Below are 23433 nucleotides of genomic sequence, written 5' to 3' on the forward strand. Positions count from 1 at the left end.
TCCAGAAGAGCTTTGGCAAATAGTAGCTCAATAAATGGTGCCTTGTATGTAGTTTATTGAAACCTAGTCTCTGAAAGGAGAATTTGTGTTCATGAGTGTATTTTATTTGTTTATTTTTTAAAGATTTTATTGGTCAGAGAGAGAGCGTGAGGGGCAGCAGCAAGCAGAGGGAGAAGCAGGCTCCCCCCTGAGCAGGGAGCCCGATGTGGGACTCGATCCCAGGACCCCAGGGTCATGACCTGAGCCGAAGGCAGACGCTTCACCGATGGAGCTGTCCAGGCGCCCTTCACGAGTGTATTTTAAGGCCATAAAGGAACATGAACATTTTCAAGATATTCTTACAGCATAGTTGGCCTCTTAGTCTGTGGAACTATAGACCTGGTTTCTGTTGCAGACTTGAGTAGATTCAATGAAATAAAAATAGGCTCCCTCCATATGTATAGAGATGGTCGTTTTTCTCTCCCGTAGGCTGAGCTCGGTTGTTCGTAGAGGGAAATACATGGGCCGGACTCGCTCTTCGGAAGCGGCTCTTTGCACGTAGCCCCTAACGCGTCTTTCTGGTCATTAACCTCCCATGAAATGCATTTTGAGTGGAGGGCATTCTGTGCAGAATCTTCTCCAGAGACACCTTTGTTGTGCTCAGGTTGTAAGACGTAAGGACTACATGGGAAGGCCGTAAAATTTGGTTGGAATCGTGGCGAACTGTTGTTTCTTAATATTTATTATTTACTAAGAGCGAAGCACTATGCCGAGTGCATTAGAAACACTTCACGGTCCCTCACGGTCGCCCTGGGAGGTGGGTGACAAGAGTGCCACTTTGTAGTGTGTCAGCCATCTGCCTACCAGCCAGTAGGCTCCTGAGAATGAGGCTATCACCACTGTGCTACCTTGTCTCCTTTTAGCTTCTAGAAGCTGACTTTCTGTCTTGAAACAGCGTCAGTCAAGAAAGAGACGGTGGGATGGCACGTGCCACTGACCCTGAGACTCGTTGTCTCGGGTGTTTCTTTCTGCAGCAGGGGGCTGCCGGCCGGGGTGGGTGTGACTAACCCCTGAACACTGATTATGCACCAACGTGTCCGCTCTTGGTTTTAACTTGCAAACCTTGAGTTGCGTAAAAAATTAAGTTTACAAGGAGCATTACGAGCCTGCCATGCAGAGTATAGTAATTTTGTCTGGAGCCCGGTATTTTTACCGGAAGACCAAAGACCTTAGGATATAGTCAGTGGAGTTCAAGGAGTGTTTTGTTGGGAATCTGGACACTTGGATCCTGATTCTGGCTCTGCCAGGGATCCAGGCAAGCCAGGTCTCCTCTGTAGTTTGATCTGAGAAAGGAGGTGATGGCGTGATGCTGGGGGGCCGAGCTCCGGACCTCAGGAGAGCAGGTCCTCCCCATGGACGCTGCCCTTTCTTAGCAGGCCCCGCCTACTTGACCTCTTGGGGTTTTCTGTTCAGAATTCATTTGGCATGCAGCTAGGAGTCAGGGTGCTCCCACCGTGTGTGGAGTGGGTGTCCCAGGGCGACTGTTTGGAGGGCTCTGGTCGCTGCTTGGACGCAGCGGTACGTCACGGCCAGTGACAGCAGCTGACGCTGAGCCCTTTCTGTGTGCCAAGCGCTCTTTTCAACACTTCCGATGGATTGGCTGATTTAACACAGGATGCCTATGAAGTAACAGGGAAACTGAGGCCCAGAGAGAAGGAGGAAGAAGCACAGCTAGTAAGCAGGGAAGCTGGCGGGAGATTTTCAGTCCAGGCCGACTGGCCGCAGGTCTGTGCCAAAGCAGGTCCTCGGGGAGCATTTACTGAGCTCTGGCGGCTGTAGTCCAGACGCGAAGAGCCGCCCTCCCCTGCCCCTGGCTCCCCAGCAGATGGACTCCCCGGTGCATGTAGCCGGGAGAACACGGGCTGGATGACTGCCCCCTGACGGACGCCCTTTCCAGCTACAGGACCCCCCTCCTGGTGCTTCCCTACTTCACATATGAAAGGTCACCGTTCCAGCTCTGGAAGGCCGATCGAGCCCCAATTTGATCCCCCATTTATTCATCCATTCACTGACTCTGCACTTGGGGCGCTTTAAAGAGGCCGCTGCAGAGAGCCTCTGGGACAAGTATCCTGAGGTTGGGCAGCTGGTGACAGCCCAGCCCGTCCCCACCTCAGCCGCTGTCACCTTCTCCACCGCCTTTACTGTCGTCCACGAGAACCTTGCATTTGTAAGGGATGGGACACATTTCACCCCTAAAAACGTTTTGCACCAAACACCCTGCCTGGCCCACGTTTCTTTCAAGAGCCTGTCTGAGGGAGTAGCCATTTGGGCAGAAAGATCCAGAAGGTACGCGCCCCCTTGCCTCCCCTGAGCCCCACTCACAGGCCTCAGCATAGGATTTTACCTGCAGTGACTTCATTCTCTTGTCCGCCAAGCTGTGTAAACAGGTTTAATTATTTTTTTATGTGAAATATTTCTAGCATACCGAAAAGTATGGAAAACAAAACATTTTCATGCCCTTCGCGAAGATTGGATCGATGTTGACATTTTGCCCATTCGCCTCTGATGCCTGATTTTTTAAATAGAAATAACACCTTGCACACACAGCTCAGATCTCACTTCCATTCCCTCTCCTACCTTCTTCAGATGGAAACCCCATCCTAAAACCGATGTCTCCTTTCCACATGCTTTTCGCATTCGCAGCAATGTTTATGCATTCACATGCAGTGGGTATTGTAAGGATACATGTATTCTCCTATTTATGCACACGGTATCTTGCTATGTATGTATATATCCTTTGACACCTCGCCTTTTTCACCAAATGTTACCTTTTATATTATTTTTTTTAAAGATTTTATTTATTAGAGAGAGAGAGCAAGCAGCAGAGGGAGAGGGAGAAGCAGGCTCCCTGCTGAGCAGGAAGCCCGACATGGGACTCGATCCCAGGACCCCGGGATCACGACCTGAGCCGAAGGCGCCCCCAGCGAGTGTTACCCTTTAGGGAGTCAGTCCTGGGTGCTGGCCATCTGCATCTAGTTCCTTCATTTGAGCTGAATGACAGGGCGTGCCGCTGTGTGTGGGAGCCACGGAGATGTATCTGTCGCCCGAATGAGATGGCAAGTGGAGTTTTGTTTGTTGCTGACACTCTGCCTTGTGCTGATACCCTCCTGGGGAGTAGTGGCTTCAGGAGTTTTCTGGGGCGAGCACCCAGAAGTGCGGTCCCGGTCACAGCCTTGACCAGCTCCGTGTGGCAGGTCCTTGCTGTCAGCGGCGCGTGCTGCTACCCCCACTGGCGAGCTCCCCACCACGTCCTCACTGATTTTCGCTGCCTTTCCTTATTTCCGACGTGGGTGGACACCCTTTTGTATGATGACTTTGCCTGTACAGTGTTGTCTTTTGTGTCTCAGCTGCTCGTATCTCTGTTCATTTTATCTCTCGGGCTGTTTACTATTTTTCTTAACCGACTTGCTGGCGGTTTTAATCTTCTGAATCGGGACGTTCTGTTGTGTTCGCGCTTTGCTGGTATCTCTTACTGGGCCGTGGCCGGTCTTTTCACTATGTTTACAGTGTCCTTTGTCGCCGGAAGATTGTAATTTTAATGCAGGTGAATGTTTTCCAGTTTTATTGTAAAGCTTACATTTTCTTGTATTTTATTTCAGAAATCGCCCCCATGCTCATGTCATAAAGACAGCCTCCTGTGTTTTCTTTCAGTAGTTTTTTGTTTTTGCTTTCCACGTTCGGCCTGTAACATATTTGTGTGGACGCTGTTGGGTGCAGCTCTGATTTCTCCCCATCCGTTGAGAGCCCCTCATCTCAGAACATTTTCCATGGGGCCCGCCTCTCCCAGTCTCATTGCTAAGGCAGGGTACCCAGTAGCGGAAGGGACTGTGCTCGCGGCTCTTCAGAACGATCTAGCCTCTACTTCCAGATGACTTTAAAATTCCATCTTTAAAATTCTGTTGGGCTTTGTATTGGAATTTCACTGAATTTGTAGATTAGCTTGGAGAAACCTTATAAAGTGTTGAGAGTTTTGACGGAATTACTTTGGCTCTTAGGTGAATTTCATTCTGTGCGTGACTGCAGGGATCTGTGAGGACTATACGCTCTTCGCGTGCCCTAGTTCATTGTGTGCGTAGAGAATAGTCACAACCAAAGGATTGATCATTGTAGTCTGGAGCCAGGCACAAAAATAAACCCCACTCTGTTATCATAGGTGGCCGTGATTAAGATCAGGGGGAAGGTCGGCCGCGGGCCTCCTAACATTGACAGTTTCGTTCAGAAGATTAAGTGGTTCTTCATTTTTGGCCCCGGCCATCAGTAGCTTAAAGCCATTACTGTCTGTTGGCTGTTTGGTTTGTCTGAAATATGGGGCTGGTCTCAGCCTATTTCCCTGGGGTCAGGTGTGTTCACATAATCAAAGTGCCAGGAGCCCATATTGTGCGTGTGTGCGTGTGTGTGTGTATGTGTGTGTGTGTGTTTGCACGCACACGTATGAGTACGGATTAGCCTTCTCGGGAGAGGAGTGCACGGCGCCAAGACAGACAAGTTCTTCTCGTGTTTGCATTTTAAGATGTGCACTCTTCATTAGTAGAGCGTTTTCCAGCTTATTTTTGAGATATGCTCGTTCAGCCAGTTACACGTGCTTTCGGAAATGACCATTCATGAAGCCGTCACCCGTTGGCAAAATGAAGAAAAATGAAGAACCCTTTTGTGGTGATGTGTGTGCGGGGATTTTCATCGGCCACTGTGGTTCCCACGACCTGTTCAGGGAAGGGCGATAGCTTCTGTTTCCTTTAATTAAAAGTCAGTGACGACGAGGAAATTTTTATTTTTTCTGTTTGTGTATAAACAAGCCACAAAAAGCATTTCATAGATATTTAAGTGATTGCTTTGCCACAGCAAAGAAAAATGCTGGTTCCCACAGTGATTTGAAACCCCGCTGCCAGTGACCTGTGAGTTAGGAAGGAAGTTAACAATAAAAAAATTTGATCAGGGCAGGTTGAGCTAATACCATGGATTCCCTTTGATTCCCTTTGCTCCTTTAAGATGAGGGAAATATTTATGTATTTCTTTCTTTTTCCTTCAGATCTGTTTGTACTTCAAATTAGATAAAATGTTTGCATTCATTGTCTTAATTGTAAGTGTGCGAAGTGAGTGCCGTGGTAACCTTTTTTAAGTAACTAAACTGATATGTTAGCGCCACAAGAGCTGAGAGTCATTTTTATTTTAAAATTCTTTTTGCATTAACACATCTGCAGTGTTGAGGAATATATGGAAAATTGAAATAGTGCTTCTATCCTGCCGTGTCTCCAGCACGTCAATAAATCACCTTTTTTTCCTTTTAAAATGTCTGGCCTTACAATTTATGTTTGCATAACCCATTACTAAATTCATAGTAGGTGTTTTAGTTGGCAGGCATTATTCCAGGGATTCTGAAGATCTTGAAAAAAAAATACAGAGCCTTTGTTAGTATTTATATTTAAGTGGACATTTTCCTTTTAAAAAAAATAATGAATTAGTTTTTATAAAAAGAATTGGGAGCTAGCTATTTACCTTTTCCTTAAGCAAACAGTATTAAGTCTGTTTTCCCACATTATCAACTGTCACAGATTTTTTTTAAAAATATTTTATTTATTTATTAGAGAGAGAGGGAGGGAGGGAGAGAGCGAGCCAGGGGGGGGGAAGGGCAGAAGGAGAGGGAGAAGCAGACTCCCCTCTGAGCAGGGAGCATGACTCGGGGCTCGATCCCAGGACCCTGAGATCATGACCTGAGCCCAAGGCAGACGCTTAACGGACTGAGCCACCCAGGTGCCCCTGTCATGGATTTCTTAATAGATTTTTCCCCCCTTTCTTTCTTCTTTTGATTAAAACTGGCAGAAGAAAATGATCATGATGTTTAGATCATACTAATTTCTATATAATTTTCTGTAGGTTTTGTGTTGCACAGAAAATCAGAATTTCTGGTTTAGTGATTTTTTTTTTTCATTTCCTAAATGCATTTGACTGTTTTCATTATAAAGTGAAGATGAATATATTCATTCATTTATAACAGTGTTCGGTGCTTGACCAGAAATAGAAATGTTCAGGACTGGTTCACATACTTGTGGCTTACCTTTGAGACTTTCTAATTTTTAACCAGACATTTAAAAATAATCATTGTGTCTTCCAGCCCTAAGTTAGGAAAACTTGCAGAATTTCACTCTGAAATGATGAAAAAAAAAAAAAGGAGTTATTTCTGTTTTTTATTGTAAGAGTTTAAAAAGTGATTTTTCTGGTAGTGACAAAGCCGAAAGGACCATTTATGGTGTTCTGAAGAAGTTTGCTTTATTTGAAATTTCGAACCTTCTCTTTTCCCTGACTCTCATTAGCTGGTCAATAAAGTTTTCAATATAAAATATGTCTCAGCCGATTGAAATGACTGTGGCCAATCAGAGGAGGGATTGTTTCTCCCAAGGGAGCCTTAATATGTTTATCAGGAAGTCTGTAGCCTCCTCAGTCTCTTTGTGAGATGGATTGCAGGTCATTGTTCAAAGGAGAGTGGGGTGTTTAAAAATTCAGAATTTAACACGGTTCAAGCTATGGCCTAAAAGCCCAGTGGTGCTGCATGAGGTTGAAAACCTCTGACTTCCTCCTCCCTGACGATGAAAAGAAATGACGGTTTTCTTTGTTTTTGCTTCTTTCAGGATCCTCGCTAGTCAGGCATTTTTCAAGTGCCTCCTTTTCATCAGAACATTAACTTTGTTATCAGGGATGTTTGTTCCAGTTGTGTTGGTCTGTCTGACCTGCTGCACTTAACGGGGTCACTTCTGTAGGGTTCCGAAGGGGCCTCTTGTACCTCCGCGTTCACTTCTGGAAACTTGAGGGGGCCCATTACTCAGGCTTCCTGGGGCAGGGCAAGGTTTCAAGAGTCTGTCCAACTTTTAAAAACTCCGCGCTCAGTCCTGAGCCGCTCGTGGCTCTTCCAAGAACCGGGAGAGGAGATTAAAGAAATGGTCCTGCCACTCTCAGTAGATGAGAAACACATTCTCTGGCTTCCTGCGGGGTTTGCTTCCCCCTCTCCATCCACCTCCCGCCCCTGGCCTCGGTGGCCCCATCCGCGTGAGCCTTGCGGTTGTGTCCCAGAAAGCATTTCCACCCGGGGCAGGTGCCGTGCCAGAAGCTGGAAGAAAGGAGAAAGAGGTGTTTATCGTCCCAAAGACGCCTTCCAACTTTTATTATTAACTCCTTTCCAAAGTAAACTTTCGGGTTTGTTTCAAGTCCCTTCTGGCCAAAGTGCAGTTGGGTTTGCCGTGTCCTGTAGGAGTGGAGGCAAGAACAGCATCGCCCCGGCCCGGGAGGAGGAGGGGATCCGAACGCCAGCTGTGGGGCAGTTTGGACTTGGCGAACCAGGGGCATGAATGACTGAGGCCCGCCTCCTTTAGCCCTTTTTCAGTCCTGTGCCGTGCGAGAGGTGCTGGGGCCCCAGAGCTCCCCCGGGCCGCCCCTCGATCCAGCCGGAGATGGGTACGGAAATGGAACATTTCCGTAAAGAGTAGTAATTGGCAAAATGGAGAGGGCGGTGCCCGGCGGACGCTTGGGGCAAAGCGAAGGGGCTCCGCAGGAGAGGCAGAAGCCCTGAGCTGGCAGGGGCCTGTGGGGGGCCGTCACCGGGTGGGGTGGCCGGTGGCACAGGGCAGAGCCTGCAGAGCAAGGCGGAGCAAGGAGAGCGTGCTTCCCTCTGCCGAGTGGTCCCAGCACATACACTTAGGAGGGACCTGGCCAGGCTTAGGTGTTGGTGCTACACGCTGTGGTGTAGCACACAGGTGTGCCAGGAACAGAGGTGGGGCCGGAAGATCTGCGACGCTGCGCTCGCGGGCCAGGCGAGAAACACCACGCTCTGTGAGTTAGCCAGCGGTGGTGGTGCCGTCTTCGTACGGCCAACGCCTGCAGTGCGCCTGCTCTCCGCCAGGCGCCGTTCCAGTCCCCGAGGACACCGCAGCGAACACCAAACCCCAAATCCCTGCCCTCTCGATGCTTACCTGCGAGCGGAGGTGATGGCAAACCAAAACATAGGAATGTGTTCCAGGAGATGCAGGTGCGGCATCCCGATTGTGGGATTGGGGCGGCGGAGACCCTGACCTTGGGAAATGCTGGGCCGAGAAGGGCAGGGAAGAGGCAGGCAGTGGGCTAGAGAAGGACGAGATTTAAGAGGGCAGTTTTCCCCACCCTGGAGGAGACCCGAGCTTACATCGAGGTGGCGGTGGGTGGGGAGAGCGAGAGCCCGTGAGAGGCAGGGGTGTGATATTCCACAGGAGTGGAATGAGCTGGTCCAGCTCATAGAAGTGGGAGGAGGGGTCAGGGTCAGGCTCCCCAGCTAAAGGGCAGGAGTGCGTTTGGGTGGAAAATAGGGTGTGGGCCAGCGGTGAAGGTAGGTTCCAGGTAGTGGCATCAACGCTCCCGGAGAAGTAGGAGAAGAAATTATCCTGGAGGGCTGAGCAGGGGGGCAGAGTGCTGGGGGGGAGGAGGAGTGAGCAAGGATTGAAATGGCCGAGAAGGCGATGGCAAAACACACCAGGACGGGGTGGTCGGCCATGCCCTGCTGTGGCTGAGCTCTTGGGTGTGTGGTGGCACCTGCCTGCTGGCTGTGCAGGAGGACACGGTGGGTGTCCCGTTGAGGATGGCGAAGGACTCGTGGGGCTGACCAACCCCGTGGTCCCACCGGCTTCCTTGCTTTCAGGTTTCCTATTCGCGCTGGCCCTGCTGCTTTTGAAATCCTGCAGCAGCGCCCAGTTATGAAGTCATGTGTCTCGTCTCTCCTGGTTTTAATGGTTAAGAAATCAGCTTCGCTTCCAGTCATGCAGGAGCCACCGCCCTCTGTCAGTATTCTCCTAACTTAGCTAATCATAAAAATCTCCCGGGTGTGTGCTTGTTAAAAATACTGTCCCTGGGCCCCACCCGACACCTAGTGAGACGTGATCTCCCGGGAAGGGCCTGGGGACCTGCGTTTAGAACCAGCAAACCTCCTCCCCCCTTCATTTCTTGCTTGGCGATTTCGTACTGGGTTGGGGCACCCAGGCTCTCTTGGTCTCCTCGGTGGGGGTAGCTTCTTCCTCCATGAAGATGTAGAAGGAGCATGTGTGGAGGGACCACCTGAGACCCCAGGTGGGAGGGTCCGCCTCAGTCCTGAGGGCTGTCGCTCCTGGAGGGCAGCTGGGAACCCTCCCTTGCGGGGTTCGGGAAAGCCCCGTGGAAATGCATATTGTCATAAATGGGAAGATTTGGAAGCATTTTCCGGGTTTTCCAGCCCAGCGGTCCGTGACTGGCCGAGGCCTTGGCGCTGTATGGACATGGTGCCTGGATTCCATAGAATTGCTCGGGACCAGAGATCGCCCAGGCTTTGGCTTAGGCCAGGGTGTTGGAGATGTCCAAGCCCCTGGTGGTGGGGTGCGAGGGCCTCGTGAGGTGTCCTGGAGGGAGCAGGAGCCACGTGCCAGGCCCTCTGCTACCTCAGAGGGACTGTGGTGGGATGTCCAGGGCGGGTGGAGGTCAGAAGCCATGTCTGAGGGCCCCGCGCCCGGAGTAGGATTTAGTGGTGGTAGTCTCTGTGGTGCTCTTTGTAGGACGCCTTGAAGTAGGAGGTACAGGCGTGTGTACACACGTGTGTGCGCAGGCGTGTGTTTGCTCTTTGGGTGAATTAAAGCCGTGTTGCAAGCAGAAAGTATGACTGTAACAGTGATCGCAGGCGTCCGAGCTCGCATGTAACGCACGGGGCCCTGTGTGCTTGTCCCAGCAGACCTCCGAGGAGGCTGTCCTCACCCCCACTGTGCCGCGGCGGGGCTGAGGCTTCACTGGCCTGAAGTCGCCTGGCCGGGACATGGCCGAGCAGGGTCTGTGCCGGCCAGCCTGGCCCTGGAGCCCTTCTCTGCACCCCTGCTCTGCCAGCCCCTGCGGCACAGCGTGGCACCACTGGCCTGGAGGCCCCGTGAGTCTCCTGTTTTCCCATTACTGATGTTAGTTAGTGGTTTTCCACTCACGCATTTCCTCCTCCCCAGCACTTTCTAGCTGATTGGAGTTTAGCAGGCACCGAAGGTTTTTATAAATAACAGGAGACCGTCTTAAGTTCAGCAAATTCTTTCTCTGTTCTACCCACACTTACCCACCCCCGGCTCCCCCGTAAAAAGCCCGGAGAAGGGTGAATAAGTGAATTAATTATAGTAGTGAGTATCCTGGTCTAGCTACTCATGGGGCTTGAGTGTTAGCAGTCAGTGAGAAACACCGTGACCTGTTTTTGGTTACACTGTAATTCCTTCTCTGGGAACAGCATGGAGATATTAGTGTAAAATCAATTCTTCACTTGGGGAGAGACTTTTTTTTTTTAAGTCAGGTTTACACTCAGTAAAATTCACCCTTTTTAGGTGTCCGCTTCTGTGAATTTTGAGACGTGTACCATTATGAGCCCCCAGCCCCAGTGAGATAGAGAGCAGCGCCAGTGTCCCCCCAAATTCCTCCACGCCTCTTCGTGATCAGCCTCTAACCCCATCCCTAGTCCATGGTGACCCCCAGTCTGTTTTCTGTTCCCGTATTTTTACATTGGCCAGAAGGCCATGTAAATGGATCACACAGCTTTGGAGTCGGGCTTCTTTCCTTCAGCCATGCTGGTGACGGTGTCAGTACCCTTCTAAGAGTGCCGAGTAGAATTCCCTTGTATGTGTGGACCACATCCGGGAGAGATTGGTAAACTGGTCAGACTGCCCTTAGCTCAGGATCCCCAGTATCCAGTCCCCTGGGACGTTGAAAGCCGAGCATAGCCGGGGTGCCTTGGCTGGCTCAGTGGGTAGAGCACATGACTCTTGCTTTTGGGGTCATGAGTTCAAGTCCCGTATTGGGTGTAGAGGTTACTTAAAAATAAAATATAAAACAAGGGGGGTGCTTGGGTATTTCAGTCGGTCAAGTGTCTGCCTTCGGCTCAGGTCAGGAACCCGGGGTCCTGGGATGGAGCCCCGCATTGGGCTCCCTGCTCAGCGGGGAGTCTGCGCCTCCCCCTCCCTCTGCTTCTCCTCACCCCCACTTGTGTTCGCTCTCTCAAATAAATAATAATAATAATAAAGCTGCGCACGGCCCCACACCTAATCCTGCCTGATACTCCCTGATACTCCTGACTGGCTTATGAACAGGGAGGCTGGAGGCTGGGCACGTGCACTTTTCCACCCTTACAAAGGGTGGTCACGCGCAGTGTTCTGCCATTTCTCTGCATTGCGTTCTTCACCCTTGTTCTGAGTGCGAGCGGTCTTCTCAAAGAGGGGGGTCTTGGTGTTGGTAAGGCTGGCCCATTTCTGCCCTTGTGTCACAAGGGAAGGAAGGACTTGAGTGCTGTTGTTGGAGACAGGTTCACCGCGTGAAGGTGCTGGTGCCCGGCCTCGGCCATGGAGGTGAAGGGCGAGGCGAGCCCACGCTGAGCACACAGCTGTCACAGGTGTGGCACGATGGAAGGTGGCGGCCCGTCAGTGACGCAGGAGCAGCCCTGCAGTAAAACAGGTGTCTGACTCCCTCTGTTCTCAGAACCAGAGATGTTCTTCCCATGTTTCCTTATACTGTCATTTCACTTCCCAATCCTTTAACTCCCGTGATGTGCTTCCTCCAGCTTCGACGGTAAGCTCTGGGAAGGTAAGAACAATGCCTCAGCTCCTCCTTAATCCTTGGTTAGATGTGGCGATTGGTGGATTGGTTAAATGCCGTCACGCCGATGCGTACTGAGTGGTCCAGACCGCTGCCTGACCCAAGGAAGTTGTCACAGCTGTGGGGGGGGGACAGGAGGGAGGGGGTGGCGGGCGGGACAATCATAGCCCATGCTGTCCAGTTCCTTAGGAGAAAACTAAGGCCCAGAGAGGGACACCATCCTCCCCACAGTCACATGACAGGCCCTCAGAGGGGCGGGGGGACAGAGGACAGGGTCTGCTCCCCCCCCCCCCAGGTCAGCCGCCCTGCACATCCCATCCTCAGGCTGGAGATTCGAAACGGCAGGAGGGAAAGGGCAGCAGGCCGGGCTTCCTGGAGGCAGGTGGCTCTTTTAAAGCTAGGGCTTGTCGCCAATCTGCCTCGTTTCCATGGAAGCAGCCGGTGGGGCAGCTTGTTCCTGTCAGCCTGAGGCCTGGTGGAGCCTCAGCCCCTGACAGGCTGCAGGAGCTGGCCGGCTCCCTCGTAGGAGGGGGGACCCAGGAGCCCCGAGCCCTGCTAGAGTCTCTCTCCTGCTTACTTTCTGCCTCAGGAGTTTGCTTTGAAGGGAACGTCCGGGAATGGCTCATCCCAGCCTCTGCTTCCCCGGTGGATCTGCTCAGGTGTGGCCTTCGTCACTCCCTTGGGGGCCCTGCTTCGTGGTGGGGGTACCCCTAGTAGACCATTTCTTTACGCATCATTGTCGGAGAACCTCAGAGGTGGACACGGATGAAGTATGTAACATCTTTGTTTTGTGTCCTAGGCGAGCTTTTCAGAAAACTATGCATCTCAGTGGAATCCGTTTCTTGAAATCAATTTCATGAAGCTACTGGAATTTCTTTTTTGCCAAGACTGTGGTTTCCCCCTCACCCCCCATGGATCGCAGAGACTCGATTTGCCTCCTCTCTTGTCCGGTAGTTTTGATGTCTTGACATTCCTAAGCTTGGTCTGCTTCATTTCATGCTGGGATCACAGCTCAGTAACGAAGCCTTTATTGTATTAACGAATCAACAGATAACATTCTTTGAAGAATTCTGAGTTTTTAATTACCCCACTTAAGCCTTTGACGCCCTGGTTCAGAGGGGCATTTTGCATTGCTGAATTCCAGAGTTGACTGCAAACCTTAAAAGACTAGAAAATGCTAAGAGCAACTTGCTACGTCAGGAACCAGGGCCAGGGCCCCCCACCTCCACCCCCCCCCCCAGCACCAGTGGTCAGTCTTGTTGGTTGGTGGTGGTGTCAGGTCAGTTTCCCAGATCTGCCAACACACACAGTTTCCCAGGGCTGTTTGTACATTGGGCAGAAAACCACCCAACTTCTTTTCCAGTAGGTGGAGAAAGATACTCAAATCCTAGAAGCACGGCTCACCTACCTTTTTAGGGTATGGCAGGTTTAGCTCGAGGGCTGGAGGACTTCCAAAAAAGTATGACTAAGGGAGAAAAAGGCTACTCCCAAAGCTAACAGGGCGGAGCATCGCGGCCGGGACAGGAAAATTCCCAGCAGGGCCGAGGCCTGTCTGTAACACAGACGCATTGGCTCAGAGATTTGCTTTCACAGAATAAGTGAAACGGAACAAAAGTTTTTTGAATTCCCATTCCAGAAGGCCCAGTTTCTGCAGGTGTGTCTTTCGGTCTCAACTTGCATTCGGTCCTATTTCAAACAATTTCCTCTTTCGGCAGGGTACTCCAAATAGCTGGCCAAAGCATCTCCCTATCGCTGTGCCAACCACGTGTCTTAGGGCAGAAAGTGAGCAGCGTCTCTTCCTAAAGATCCTGGCCGCCGGGTGTTCTTCCCCCGCCGTTTTTCCTTTGCCCGTTAGCAGCTGGCCGTGAACCCCAGCCTGCTGAGAGCGCATGCGCGCGCGTGCGCACCGCGTGCGTGCGCGTGTGTGTGTCTGTCCCCGTCCTCAGACCTGGGTCCTGATCATGACGCGCCTCTGGCTAGCTAGTAGGTCACTGAATGACCCAGCATCTCCATTCAGCTTGGGTGGAAGTCTGTCTGTCCTGGACAGCCCACGATGAAGTCATCATGGCCACGACCCTGTTCGTTGTAGCTTAGAGCCCTGCACGCAGGTGTCTGGCGAACGTTACTTCCTTCCCAACCTGGTAAATGCACATATACCACATTGCGGAAAAATGAATAATCCATCTAGCTCTGAGTAAGTAGGCAGGTGCTTTCCTACACGCATGTGGCTGTACTCAGCCAGGGCATCTTTGGGCCCGGTTCTAGCATGTTCTCTCAGATTGGCTCTTTTCAGTATTGTGTGTCCCGGGCAGATGCCAAGCGAGGAGCCAGGTGCAGCAACAGCAGGAGTGAAAGGAGAAGCAGGAGTGGAGTGGGAGCAGTGTCCCTTCACAGCATGAATAGGAAAAGGTGGTGATTAGGTCTGTGGGCACCTTGTGGCATTTGGAGGGTCAGGATGTAATTTTAGTGACTGTGTGTGCACCCACTGTGCCCGCCATGTAGCCCTTGCAATAAATATCGTTACGTAAATGAGTAAGTAACTTAGGAAAATACTGTTAATGCTCTTGTCTTTGCACACAGACCTGATTGCGACTCTCTGGTGATTCTCTTTGTCGCTGTGATAATTCTCGTGCCGTCCTACAGTGATCTATGAAGTCTGCCTGAATAGAGCCCACCTTTGCTTTTTCAAAATGGAAGAAAAAAGCTTTGGTTTTTTTTCCCTCCTTATTAGGGCAATATGGGCTAGTTATAAAACACTCAGTTAATGAAGAAACAAAAAGTCATCCCCAAATTGGCCATCCCGACCAAGGGAACGACTGTTAACATTTTGCAAACAGTGTCCACAACATCTCTGTGTGTGCATACACAGGCTTAGGGTTTGCTCGCTAGCACTGGAAAGCACCTACTGTGTGTCGGGGCCTTTGGGGTCACGGCACATACATGCTCTTCTATGAGCTAGGGTTTCGGCCTGGCCTGTGCTTTTCGTGGCCGCATAGGGGCCCCGTGCTGGGCTCACCCTGACGTGTTCAGCCAGAGCTTGCTTGATGAGAGTTCAGGTTCCTTGTTATTTTAAGTAATCCGTGTCTAATCAAACAATACCACAGCTTGAGCCCCACGCGGGTTCTTGCCAAGCCCTCTGTCCGTGCCGTGACTCAGGGAAGAACGTTTGCTTGTTCTCCAGGGCCATTCCAGGTGTGAGTGACCCGGAGAGCAGGAGGTGGACCTGTCGGAGGCACAGGAGGGAGCCCTGTCCCCACAGAGGGGGACTGTCCTAGCCCCTCCCGATGGTTCTTCCCGGAAAGAGGGGCTGTGGGCAGCGGGGGCGCCGTGTCAGAGCCCTGCGTGATAGAGTGGGGGGCCTGCCCTGGTCTGTAGCTCTAGGTTTTCATCGGCCCATGCACGAAGGAAAGAAAACTTCTCCAGGAGGATCTTGCAGGCGATGTGCCCTGGCAGTCTCACTGGTATTAACGACCTGAGCCCACCTGCTGAGAGATCCCGGCTCACTCCCCAAAGGCCCCAGGGAGCGATGGGTGGTCTGGGCAGACGGATCCATGTGGGCCGAGGAGAGTGACCGCCTGTTGCTGTTAGGAGCTCTCTTTGGGCCAGACTCCCCTCTGCTTTCCGGTGGTGGCCACTGAGTCCCCACTTGGGACCCTGTGATCTGGCCCACCCTTCCCACTCCACGGATGCTCACCGTTGCATTTCAGTGAGTTACCAGCTCCCATCTAGGAGCTGGGCCTTTCCTCTTCCCACCGGGCCCCGCTGAGTGGGCGGTGCCTCCACGTCGCCTCTGATTTGTCATCGTCATTGGCCACGCTGTGTCTGCCTGTGGGTTTGTTTTTGTTTCTTATGAAACCCTTGCCTCTTGGTGGGTGCTCTTACTCCTTGAAGGCGCATTTGGCCTCCAGCAGACACCTGGGCCCAACCAGTGAGCAGGTGGGCATGTCCCCGTTGCACCTGGGAGAGCCAGAGCCCCCACATTGCCACCTTGGTGCCTTCTGTGCCCACACTCCTGCCTGCCAGGTGTGAGAGGAGAGGGCCTCTTTTCTGGAGCGAGGGCCTGCGGTTTGGCCTGGGGAAGAACACGTGGGTCAAGGTCAGCCCTGCTTCTTGCTTTACCCAGAGTTAACTCCAAATGCCAGAGAGTAAGACAAGGAGAGGGTACTATACTTTTACAAAGTACTGTCACTCCTGGGCGCTCCCCCACCCCGTGCCCACTTTGGAACTTCTGGTTCAGCTCGTAATCACCAGCGACTAACGAGCCCAAGGGGCAGGTGCCAGGTGTGTGCGGGAGTGGGGTCAGCACGACTGGCAGAGCCACCAAAGGCTTTGGACTGCAGCCCGCTCCAACCCTGGCTGGGCCCCGGCTTAGCTCCAGGATATGTTTGCTTTCGACACATCCACTATCATTTAGATACAAAGCATAACACGACTGAAACCATTCAGTGGAATTAAGAGTTCATTGCCAGGAAAATAAAACAAATCAAAACAGTCATTAATAATTTTATTTAAATTGTGAGTAAATTCTCTCTGTTGCATTTTGTAGATTATATCTGAGAGGTAATTTATTGCTGTTGAGAATTGCACAAGGCCTCATGGAAGCCCTGTCTTTGGCGAGTGTCTTCTCTGTGCTGGGCTCTGTGCGAGGGGCCGGGGTGCCGGAGCCGCCCTTCCCTCGTGGAACTGATGTTCTGCATGGGAGTGGAGTCCCTAGGGGCCTCCTGAGAGCCTGCCTCGGCCCAGGGCTCTGAGTACCTTGGGGAGGAGCTGGATGGTGGACGAAGCACCCGATTCAGAAGATTCTACCTGATTCGGCGCTTAGGTCTGGGGCCCAGAGGGAGTAGCCAGATGTGCTGGTCTGGGCCAGGCTCAGGGAGGTTAGCATGCCTCGTGTCCTCAACCCCAAAGCCAAGGGCTGTGCTAGGCCTATTGCACGTGTCCCCCGTGGTCATCTGAGGTAGACCTTGCTGTCTTAACTTTCCAGCTGAGGACAACCAAGAGAGTTTCAGAGCTTGTCCAGGGCCACTTGGCGGAAATCTGTGCCCAGTTCTCCTGATTCCAGCATTGTTGCCCACCCCGTGCCACTGCTGGGCAGGGCTGGGGCAAGCGTCAGGTGAGACCGAAGAGGCCAGTTTTTCCACGAACTTGGCAATGACCAGAAGAAGACACAGAGCGAAGGGCACCATGGAAAATGCCTGGACGGACTGCGCCCGTTCTCAGCCTAAGGGATGGGGCTGGTGGGGGAGGAACGAGGAAGCAGGCTGAAGAGCAAGAAAGCAGCGACCTTTATTTTAAATGCTTTGGTGACAGATTTAAAACTTGACTAACTTCACGCCAAAATAACCTCACCAGCCTGGGAGTGACCCCGAGCTTGAATATCGTCCCTGTAAATCCATCAGCTGATGCCGTGCGCTGGTCCACAAGCCGCACAAGGAGCGAGCTGGTCAGTGTGGGGCGTGCGGGTGGGCAGTGACCTGGGCACGGGGATGGCAAGAATTCCCCCTTAAATTTTAAAGTACACAGCAAAATCTCTAAAATTAAAGAAAAGAAAGATTTTTTTAAAAGCCTCCAGTAAAATAATTGTCTCAGTCTGTGGCTAGAGCTAATTTGGGGAGAATCACATATTTTGATTTCTTTGGAATTTTTTTTTTTTTTAAGGAAACTTTTCAAGCAGTAAATTAAATATTTTTGGATGTAGACTGAGATGACTTACTTAGGCGTTACTTACATCGGCAGTGTGGAAAGCGTGAAGACAAATTTGGGGTTAGCAAGGACACCTACCAGAAGTTTGGCTCCTGCGGATCGTTGACCCCTCGCCGTAAGATGGCTGTATTCCCTGCGAGCTGTTGCTTTAAGAAATTAATTCAGAATAACGTCTGTGGCACCAGGTCCCTAGCCAAAACATTCACATTTTGCCTCATCTGCAGAGAGACCTGAGCTGAGTTTTATCTCTGCGTCTTTTTGCAAAGTGTTCCTGCTCTGTTAACAGAACTATAATTAACTCACAGGACGCCAGGCAGCCGGATTCGGCCAGGCGCCAAGAAATCAGCCCCAATTACTATATTCACATTGTCAGTAATGCCCACTTCACAGCTTCTGCTAATTTGAAATGGCAAGTTCCAACTTTCCATAGTAAAATTACCATTTTTGTACTATTCTATTACATGGTGATATTTGTCCATTATTTTGGCTATGTAAACTTGGTATTATAACGACAATTAGTTGTTGAGCATTTTCTAAAATGATTCGCAATTACATCTCTTAAATGGGAAACTCACGTCTGCCCCGATGGAGTGAGCAGTGCCTTCCCTCTGTGCCCCAGATAGACTTCGGGAATCGGCTTCTCCCGGGAGAAAGAAACGCCTTGGGATTTTACGATCAACGTGAGCGTTTACGATAAGGGGTTGCCTCCGCATGTTGCCTGTTTAGTAGGTGTTCAGGGTGAGAGTTGTCTGATCTCGTTATGATAATGGAGGCGTGTCCCCGCCCCTCCGTCTCCCTGACATGCCCTGGGGCTGGGGCGCCGTTTGCATCCGGTCCCTGCCCCACTGTACCGTGCTAACCCAGCGGTTGCACTGGGGTCCGATCTGTGCCCCAGACGAGCGGTCACGGTGTCCGTGCCCTGACGGTTGCTGACCTCGGCCCTGCCGCGGTGCCGTGGCAAGCAGGTAGTTTTCCGGCTGGTGTGGTGAGGTTCCCAGTTTTCCGGAGAGGCCTGTCCCTGGGGAGTCAGGCCTGCTGGCCTGATTTGCTTGTACATTTTGCTCTGTTTTTGGCAGAAACTTCAGGAGGCACGTTCTAGGCCAGTGTGCCACTCAAAGTGTGTCAGAGTGTGGCCCGAGGGCCGGTTAACCGGTCGTTAAGCGGCCGGCAGCTAGAGAAGCATAGAAATTCAGAGCAGACATTTAAAAACGATTATAGCATCTTGACATTACGGTGACATCCAAGTGGCATTTTTGCTGTATTTTATAAAAATACCAGTCCACGGCAGATTGGAAATTCAAAAATCTATGGTGTGTCCTTCCCTACATAGACTGTTTGAGAGGCATTGGTCATCAATTCACCCCAATCCCTGATTGGATTTCACAGTAGTAATTCATTTTGGACAAGGCTGAATAGTTTCCTTTTCTGCTGGGCAGTGGTCTGCAGGGCACGGTCACTGAGGGAGGGGCTTCTGAGAAGAGAAGGTAGGAGTCCCTTGGGGCAGACAGGAGCCCTGGGAGAGACCGTTGACCCTCGGTGGCTGGCAGCCTGCAGCGTGGGCCTCTCTCGGGGCGCTGGTGTCTTCCGAGCACGCCCACTAGGCCCTGACAGTTCAGTACAGGCTCCCCTCTGGAGCCCCGGATTTCCTTTCACATGCTGGCTGGGCATCTGGGCTTTCCTTGCCTGCCCGCCTGCCTGCCGCCCTGTATTGCCTTCCACGATTTCCAGACCTTGATGGGGAGGGTGGGGAACAGAGGCCCAGCTTCCTCCCTCCCCCCAGTTCTAGTCCAGCCCAGTCCTCCCTGAGCCAGTCACCAGTTCCCGATTTGAGCTCTTGCCGGCCCGCAAATCTCTCGGCTTCTCTTTATGCCCATTGCATAGTGTGGGGGTCGGCCACCCACACACAGCCCACCCCGTTTGCCTGCCCCGCCAGCTCAGAATGGCATTTACTCTTTGAAATGGTTAAAAGAAAACAAAAGAAGGCTATTTTCTGATATACAGAAGTTATGAAATTCAAATGTCAGTGTCCATAAATAAAGTTTTTTTTTTTTTTAATTGCAGTAAGACATACCTAACATAAAGAGACCGCTTTAACCATTTTGAGTGTACAGTTCGGTGGCATTAAGGACGTTTCATATAGTTGTGCGACCATTGTCACTATCACCCTGCATGAAACTTTATAAATAAAGCTTTATTGGAACCCAGCCATGCTTGTGTGTTTACCTACAGTCAGTGCCTGCTTTGCTGATGCCAGGACAGAGCTGAGTACTTGCAACAGAGACCTACGGCCTGCAAAGCCCTTTCCAGAAAAAGTTTGCTGACCTCTGCCCTAGTGCGTATTCTTATCATAGCTTGTGCAGTTACCATAGCAACCGCCTAACCGGTCTCCTTACCTCCAGTTACCTTCCTTTGCAATCTCTCTGCCCCAAGTGATCTTCCTGGGATACAACTCTGTCAATGAACCTCGTCGATTAGAATCCTTTAGGGGCATCCCGTAGATTAACGCCGTGTTCCGGGGAACACCAGTCCCAGAAAAATAACTTGAGTTATTAAAGGCTCTGAAAAGCCCTGCAGAAAAGAATCCTGCTGAACATAGATTAATCCAGTATCTTCCAAAATTAATTGACTGTAAAATTATTATTATTATTATTTTTTCTAATCAGCTGTGAACATCCTCTGGCAGGGGTTAGCAAACTTTTCTCTGCGAAGGGCCAGGTGGTAAAAAACTGTGGGCTTTGCAGGCCATGTGGTCTCTCTTGCAGCTACTTGCGTCTGCCATAAAGTGGCTAAGGACAACACGTAGTTGGTGGCCATGTTCCAATAAAATTTTATGTAGAAAAATAAAACAGGCCGCAGGCCAGGTTTGGTGTGCTGACCTCTGTTCCGTAGAAGAGTCGTTCTCAAAGTGTGGTCCCAGACCAGCAGCATCGGGTCACCTAGCTACTGAATTGGCAACTTTGGGGGTGTCCCAGCAGTCTGCGCCTTAACCAGCCGTACCTCCTGGCTAGGGTGTGCGAACCCCAGTTCTAGAACCACAGAACATCCTTTAGGGAGTGTCAACTTCCAGAATGAAGGCCCACGTTAGCAGGGACGGGAGGCTCTTCAAGATCTGGCCCTGACCAGTCTCCCTCCTGTGTGTAGCAGGCCCCACACTCAGGCTGAAACCCCTTTAGGGCCCCTCGGCCTGCCATCCTTTTCCCGACCTGGGCGTTTGCACAGGTGTCCTTCTGGATAGAATGGCTCTCTTCTCCAGCTGCCACCTGCCTCTTCCCTAGCTTCTGCGGGTCCTTGGACTCGGCTCAGGTGCTGCCCGTCTTGGAAATAGCCGCCCAGCCCCACTGCCACCCCCACCCGTTGGGTTTTCCCCCTCTGCACCGCGTCGGTGCTCGTGTGGACTCCTCACATGGGGTCATCGTACTCTCTCTGTGCGCCCAGCACACGGGGCACCCCGGAGGAGTTTGTCGAGTGGTTAAATACATGGGCAAAGGAACACTACTGAGGGGACGATGCCCGTTTCTGGTTGAGCTGCCTGGCCTTCACGTGTGAGGAGATGGGGAGTGAAGTCAGTGCCTCGGGGGTTCCTGGCTTTCTGCGGCTCTGGGAGGTGCGGTCGGGACTCCCTAGTCATTTCCTCTCTGCCCCCCGCCCCCAATTGATTGATGTTTGGAAATTGTGACTCATCTTGTTAGAGAAGGAAAAGGAAATTTTATCCTCCTCGTTCCCCCTCCCTTTCAAATAAGCGATAAATAAAAGCGGCTGGCATTCCACTTGGTGCAACAAGAAGCATTTAAATGCATTTCTGGTTTTCATAATTGGTAGCTTCTTGTCGAAAGGTGCTTATTAGAAGAAAAATCTTCCTTGTGTATTCGTTGTCGGCCTTGTCTGCGAAATCATAAAGCGAGTCGGTGTGGGAATTGGCCCTCCCTCGTCTTAAAGGTATTTGTGGCGGTTCACGTTTCGCCAGCGCGGAGTTCGGCTACTTCTCTTTTAGTAAGAAATGTGAGGTGGACCCTCGCCGCCTTCGGAGTTTCACAATGAGTTCACTAGGGTGGTGAGTAATGGTGTGTTAAGCTGGTTTATTAAATGTGAAAGAATAAGATGTTCTAGGTTGACATCATGTTCCAAATATAGATAAGGCCTGGGTCAGCTGGACTCCCGGGCCGCGGCTCACGCCGCTGCCAGACAGCTGAATCTGCTGAGGTCTGCTTTGTCTCATGCCTTTGGCGACCGAAGGGGTGCACCGCCTTGGCTCGCAAGAGTCCCCTGCTGGGAAACCCCCCAGAAAAGATGGTGGTTCTCTTGTCACCGAACTGCTGGAGGTGGAACTTGGCATTGCACACTCGCCTCTCGGCGTGTTCGGCATGCCCTGAGTGTTTCAGGCTCTTGCTTCTGGAAAACTTACCAGTGAAGTCAACATCTTTTCAAATCCGAACTCTAAATAAGGGCTGTTATAATAATAATCGTATCATCGCCCTCCTTGTTATTTGCCGGACATAATGCCTGGCGTGTTAGGTATCTTTATTGTATTTTTTATACAAGCCCCGACACGGGGCTTGAACTCACGACCCTGAGATCAAGACCTGAGCTGAGATCCAGAGTCCGACGCTTAACCCACTGAGCCACCTGGGTGCCCCTTAGGTACCTCTGTGTATCATCTAACTTTATGTGCCTAGAACGGCCTGACGATACAGGTGCCACGCTGTTCCCCACTATAGAGAGAGGACACTGCAGCCGCTAGGGACCTCCAGAATCACTTGCTTCCTGTCGCACAGCATCCACAAGCGAAGCCAGCACGCACTCCTGGGTCCGTCTGACGCGCTCACTCGCGGCACCCAGGTTTCCCTGGTGCTGGAACCCCCCGTCTTACCCAGTGAGAACTACATCACACCGTGGTGTTTTAGCGGGGAAGCTGTTTAAATGCAGGACTGGGGCGTCCGCTGTGAGAGAGGAGGACTCACCCCTCAGTAATGATAGTAGCGAACGCTTGCAACTTGCCTTCACCAGGCCGAGCACTTCACCTTTTTTTCCTTACTGAATGCCTACCACTGAGACAGGGATAACAGCATCTCTGTTTTATAGAGGAGGAAACTTGCCCAGGATGCTCCCCTGCTCCCCACCTCCACAGCCTGGTTTCCCAGGGGTCACGCAGCAGGGGCCCCTCCGCCTCCTGGTCCCAGTCCCACGCTGCATCCTTAGCCAGGTGGCCCAGCCGCCACGCCCCTCTGGCTGGGGACGAAGAGCTGGTTCGGCCTGGAGGAGAGCCGAGGAGCTGTTCCCATTGGGGGGGGGGGGAATCAAATGAGGGAACTTAGCAGAGGGTGTGGGGCCCCAGGCTTGGTCGTGGGGCTTTGTGGCTGCCCACATGAGGCTGATGTATGCCAGAGCTAGGAGTCACGACTTGTCCTCTGCCCTGAAGCATCGATCCCTTATCGAGCCATGGCTCTCGTGTCGCACGGAAAAGAGCAGCGTGGGAGGAGGGCGAGTCCCCACTGCTGTGTCCGCACCCCTCACGGAGGGGACAGCGTGCACAGGCCCCGGCGGACACGAGAATCGCAGTGCCTCCCTCACGCTGTGCCCTGGACGATGCCAGACTTAGGTCATTTCCATTTCTGAATTAGGAATGGCCTTTCGCAGATACTGGTTATATTTATCACCAGCTAACTTATCGGCGTGTGACGCCAGCTCCTCAGAGTCTGTAACCTGACTCAGGAAAGAATAGTTCGTGACTCAGTGGCAAGTAGATCAGTTTTAACAAATCAAGTGGGTGATGGAATCAGCTTCTCCCTCAGAAAACTTCGTGCGACGGTCTGACACGATTGTCCATTCAGACCTTTCTGAAGACGGTTACCTTAAAAATGTGAGCACTCCGTTGACCTTGCCATCCCATTTTTGAGAATCCGTCCTCAGGGACAAAATTAGAAATGTGCTCCAAGCTCTATGAGCAAGAATGTTTGTTACGGTGTTATTTATAAAGCTGAAAAGCTGGGGAACAGCCTAATGTCCAATACAGGAGGTAGTTGAATCACATTAAATCTGCTCATTGAGGTGGATGGATCTGACAGTTTCTCCAAGAATATTTAATAACATGGAAAATGA

At 51.5% G+C, this 23433-nt stretch overlaps 1 protein-coding gene and 1 long non-coding RNA gene across 11 annotated transcripts in view; one reads left to right on the plus strand and one right to left on the minus strand.

Moving 5' to 3' along the window:
• The window catches only part of CUX1 (cut like homeobox 1), a 359174-nt gene that overhangs the window by 86172 nt on the left and 249569 nt on the right, over positions 1-23433 (plus strand). The window lies entirely within an intron of this gene.
• LOC123777288 (uncharacterized) lies at positions 6194-8861 on the minus strand. The gene is made up of 2 exons (XR_006775627.2): positions 7998-8861; positions 6194-7138 (listed from the first exon to the last, which is right to left on the minus strand). It is a non-coding gene; the product is annotated as an uncharacterized LOC123777288 (long non-coding RNA).

This window comes from Ursus americanus, chromosome 2 (assembly GCF_024610735.1).
Source record: "Ursus americanus isolate L20-20 chromosome 2, mUrsAme1.1.p, whole genome shotgun sequence".
NCBI classification, from domain to species: domain Eukaryota; kingdom Metazoa; phylum Chordata; class Mammalia; order Carnivora; family Ursidae; genus Ursus; species Ursus americanus.